The sequence below is a fragment of the Adiantum capillus-veneris genome, chromosome 2 (genome assembly GCF_014529385.1).
Source record: "Adiantum capillus-veneris isolate H3 chromosome 2, ASM1452938v2, whole genome shotgun sequence".
Taxonomy (NCBI): Eukaryota; Viridiplantae; Streptophyta; class Polypodiopsida; order Polypodiales; family Pteridaceae; genus Adiantum; species Adiantum capillus-veneris.
The window spans coordinates 2,677,225-2,682,919 of NC_140932.1; positions in this window are offsets into that span (position 1 = coordinate 2,677,225).

Below are 5,695 nucleotides of genomic sequence, written 5' to 3' on the forward strand. Positions count from 1 at the left end.
CCACATTTGGCCATACATGCCGGCCAAGGCAATGCAGCAAGCACCAATTTGGCGTACATAAAACCTATAGCACATCCTTTAATTTTTAGCGGCCCTAGTCTTGGAAAGTGCCACAGGACATCAAGACGCAAACATAAGTGACTGCATTTGTTGGAAATGCATTCCATTTGCATTCGATGAAAATAGCCCAAAGCTTCTTACCGCAGCCGTGTTAGGCATTCCCCGCAATCATTGCATTCCAAGAGACCACATTTTGGATCAATATTTAGAGCTTGCTCCGTCTTTTTAGTTTCCTCTTCCTTGTGATTTTCTTAATGCTTTTCAAACTCTTGTTGTACTAGAGGGATCTGCTGCTATGTAGCTTCTTTTCCCTTGTCCTCTATCTCTTTTTATTCATCAATGGGAAGCTTTCAAGGTGGCTTCTCTTGTACTTTTGCTTACATGTCTGCTTCATCCTTGTTGTTGTCAACAAGAGGAGCGGTGTGGCCCTAGGAGAGAGAGGTGGCACTATTTTTGTGTGGATATCTATGGGCTCCACACCTGTCTCCTCCCTTCGTGGTTCCTTGTCATCCTCATGTGTGCCCTTTGAGGAGTCATCCGAGGATTCAAGGTCATCTATCTTTTACTTCTCGGACTCCTCTTGATCCCTTTGCTATGATTTGTGCTTCATAACCTTGTGAATGTGCAGCATCATGGTGTCGGCAAGCTCCACCTTATCTGCTTTCCTCTTCTTGTACCGATTTATCTTTTCTAACCTTTTTCTTTTCTTAGTTCTAGCGGATTGTCTTGATTGTCCTCCTCTTCATCATCTACATAATCTCCCTCAGCTTCCACCCTTTTCTTTTCATCAACAATATTTTGACTTCTTTCCTCCCTCATTTTATGTGCTTCTTCCATAGATCTATGAGCCTACGAGATTTGAATTTTGTCTTGTAGCTTAGTTGATCTCCATTTCATCCTCACTAGTGGGATGGTAAAATATTGTCCTTCATCTTCATCGGTCGTGGTTTGGAATTACGATGGTGTGTCTCTATTTCTAGGTTTGATATTGACACTAAGCTCAATGTTTGTTTCCATTTATTACTACCTTAGGTCTTCTTCTTGGAGCTATGTTCCCTTGTCTACTTTGTACCAAGTGCTATTGATCGCCCACCTACCACTTGATCCGCATGTTTTGATTTGTTTAAAAGATCTATTTGGTAATTGATAGGCTGTAGTTTGGTGATCATCCCAAGTGCCTAGTATGATATCCTGACTAGCATAGGTCCTTTGTTCATATAAGTTTTATTTCTCTCACTACTCTTGAGGTTGGCCTCGACCAAATGTTCAAAGATATAGTTCCCCAAGTCGTAGCGAACCACTCTTTGCTTAGAAAGCCCCAATGTCATAACTACTGCGATGTGGAGATTTGGCTTTGTGTACCTTGGCATCTTATGTACCTTATACGCTCGGACATTAGCTGTAGTGGAAACTCTATCTATGAATAAACCACGTCTTTGTAAGTGATTTGTGTCCTTGCTTCTTGACAAATTCTTTATCATTGTCTATCCTTTGTCTTGAGATTTAGGTTAGATGTAGTGCTTGGTTGATAAGGTGCTAGGAGAAACAGTGACAAGTTTCTTAGACAATTCAACAATTCATCACATACTTCACCATCAACAGATCACCTTCTCTCCAAAATCCAAGTGTACACACACACCTAGACAAGATACCACACACACAAAAGAGAATAGATTGACAAGGATAGAGTGTAGAAGATTGTAAGAGATGTAAACATAATTAAAGGGTACATAGTATAACACAACATAGCATAAGAGAAAGGGAAGGAAAAATTAAAAGCATCAACACAAGAACCGCCTAAAATCATAGCCCCAAACTCCACGGCACCCCTTCTTGTGGAGTTTGGTATTTAATTTTTTGATTGAGTTTTGGGTGCCAAAATTGGAGGCCCGTCTTTTAAAACTATTCCACTTTAGTACTTGAGTGGAGCACATCACTTATTGCATGTCTTGATGAAAATAGCCCAAAGCTTCTTACCGTAGTTGTGTTATGCATTCCTCGCAATCATTGCATTCCAAGAGACGACATTTTGGATACGAAGCTCTTCAAAAACCCTATGTGATTCCGTACGGGTACCACATTTAGCATATTTAACTTCCAAAGCATATTGGTTTCTAGCATTCCTGATTGGAGCTCAAAAATTCCCAGATGGCACACTGACCGAGCGGACCAGACTAGTACAGAACCGCCCCCGGTGAATCTTTAACACCAGGTTGGTAACCTAATAGGACATAAAAGTGTCCTTTCAAGGTTTTGAAAAAAATCTCCAAAACCATAGTAGATCCACTCATTTTGTAAAATCCTTTCATGAGGTTATAGTTCAAGGACTACTACACATGGAAAAAATGAGAAACTTATAAAATTTCTCATCTTTTGGTCACACCAAGCCTCCAAAGTTGATGGACCAGTACATTTTCATCAAAACAGTCATTTCTTACGCTTTGTTGCATATAAATAAGACTAGGGATTTTTGTAGGACTTGAGATAAATTCCCTAGTTAACTTCAATGGGTTGGTAATCAGAACATATGATTGATTCTTACTCACTATTTTTTGTTTTGCCAAAAGAAAAAGGTACAAAAAAGTTGAATTTTTGCCATTCTGCGAACCTATCATCAAAGTTTCTATAGCCATGCTCAATAAAAATAATATATGCATGTTTTCTTAGTTCCTTGTTGGCCTTTAGGTTCATAAGGAGCCATGGAGCATGTCAAAAGCATAATACATCTCTTACCAAGGGAAATCTTGGGGACAAAGATGAAGTGCTAAATATAGCAAACATGAAAAAACTGGGTTCAACATTATGAGTTGTAGAATCCCATAGAAACTATTCAATATCTAGAAAAATTTGATCCTTATGACTAAATATGGTTACTACCTACAAAATGCATATAGTTGTCACAAGAAACTAGCAATATTGAGAAAGTTATACTTGATATACTAGAATCTTTCATTTTCTTCTATAATTGAAAAAATCAACCATCGTTGTGTACTATGAAAAATAGGGTCTTAGGTGCCCCAAAAATCAAGGAATATTAGCTTTATGTTACAATATGCCACATAGAAAATCAAAACTGCATTTGGATATCATGAAAGCCACCAAAAAAATCATAGAAGAGCTAAAATTGGCTATAAAACAAGATTTGGCAATTTTTGTAATTTGGTCATAACTTACAACGTTAACATTTATTTCTCCCTAGAAGCATCACGACATGTTGAGGACTACTAAAGATAGTTCTCTAACATTATAGACCTCACAAAAATGAATTCTAGAGTGGTATAGTTGCAAAAAGTTGAAAAAAGCCAAAATCAGGACTCGTTTTTTCACATAGTTTAGGTTGCAAAATGTTGTGCAAGGACAAGGTTAAAGATGGAATTGATATTCCCAAAAAATGTCAAGTTTTTTTCAGCTCATGAGCCAACTTTCTAGATAGATAGCACCTCAAAATCCATTTTGAAACTCTTCACATAATTCAAGTAAAATGGTCACTTAACATGACATAAAAGTGTCCCATTACCAACCTAGTGTTAATGGCCAATATCTTGGCAGCCGTAACTCCGATCACTAATCTAAAAAGACCAATGCGCTCCAGAATGTGAGCACTATAGGCCTCTGCATTCACTTCATTTTTGTTCCTTCAGTTGCAACTGCCCAATCCGGTACGGATCTGCAATTGACCATAATTGCCATAACTTTTGCACCGTAGTTCTAATTGACGAGCCGTAAAGATAGGCCAGTAGAGCACTTCAAGCACTAAAATTTTAGATCATAATCTCCCATCTATGCTCACTTCCAACATAGTCCTTATTAGCATAATTAAGGCATGTGTTGGCTCTTTTTGCCGCATTTGACATACATTCAGTATTAAACTTGGCCTCTTACCAGGACCTGAACACTGTTCATTAGTCATGTAAGCTTCAAACAAGCTCATTGTGCATTTTTGTAGTATCTTTCTTGGCATGCCAACGGAGCTGCACAACATCTACCCCCTCTAAACATGCACAGTCTCCACTCTGTGCCAATTGCACTTATGAACCATCATCAAGAGCATCATCAGACTTATCGTCTGATGCATACATAACACTATCTTCAGGAGGTTGATATGTGTTGAAATTTTCAAAATTAATCTCACCTTCTTGTTGCTTAAACAACTTAATTCTTTTTCCCACAATAGGCACCTTGAGCTCAATTCCATTAAGCTCACATAATATATAGGTCGCATTATCATAAACATGAAGTACTACATATGGTCCAAACCATCGTTTAACCATCTTCCACTTAGCAGTGTACTGGTTCTCCAGGCTATTGTCGTATACAAGGACCCACTCCCCATCTTTAATAGCATGAGGTCGTAGTCTGTGCTTTACATCAAATGCTGCTTTATTTTTCAAACTTGCTTCCTTAAGCATTACTTAGCCCATTCAATATCTTCTTGACACCTTTCAAGTTGGCGAATGCGCAAGGTAAGCAAATTTTCTGTAGACATACCTTCTTCCCATGGAATTACGGTCCAAGAAATAACCGCTTTCTCTATAGGCATAATGGGCTTTTGCTCATACATTAGCTCAAATGGCATAAAACCTGTAACAAAACTATGTGTAGTTCGATCAGCCCGTAAAGCAAATGGTAGGATTTTAGACCAATCACCAATATGTCCCTGGCATGCATTTTGCCAAAGCTTTAACAATAGGTGGATGCCCTCTTTCACTTTTACCATTAACCTCTAGATTGTATGCTATAGTGAGAGTCAATTTGATGCCCAACCGAGAAAAAAAATCCCAAGCTTCATTTACATCCAGCTCTCCTCTATCAAGAGTAATTCTACCAACACATCCATACCTGGAAATAACATCCTCAAGCAAAAACTTGCATACAGGACTGGTAGCTTTATTACGCAAAGCTCTACCTTCCACCTGATTAGTAAGATCCTCTCCGGTAGGAACAATATACGGCATCTTTCAATCACCTACTGGAATGGTAATCAGGTCCACCACCCACTTGTAGTGCATAGCCAGTGGATAGGTGGGATGCAATCCATCTCGATGTCGCATATTAGAATATGTTGGCATATTGAGCATGTCTCCACAAACAAAGCCAATCTTTATACATACCTTTCCACCAATAAAGATCCTTAATCTTGACAAAAGTTGCATGGACCCCTCTGTGTCTAGTCCATAAACTTCCATGAAATTCTTTGATAGCTCGTTGTGGTACCCCTCTAGAGCATTTTGGTTGCTTCCATAAATTTCCATCCTTTAGAAAATAGTCATAAGCTTTCATTCTGATCTTTTTATACTCTTGATCCGTCCACCCTTCATGCTTAGTAAGAGTGCTAAGGAAGTGACTGATCAAAAGCCACTCTCCATCATAGAACTCCTCATAAAATACCTCAAAAGTATGAGCAATATTTCCACAATTTGCATGTAGATAAGAAGACGTATAGAACTTCAAGCCAACAGTGTGAGCATCTCTACTTCATCTTCAAACCTAGCTCTTGATAACATATCTGAAACACGATTATCTCTACCTGCAATATGACAAAATTCAGGGTTAAGAGACTTAATATAGGCTATCCATCACAACATAGAAATATCCAGAGTAGAGTAACTTGCAATCATCCCTATCAGCGGCAAGC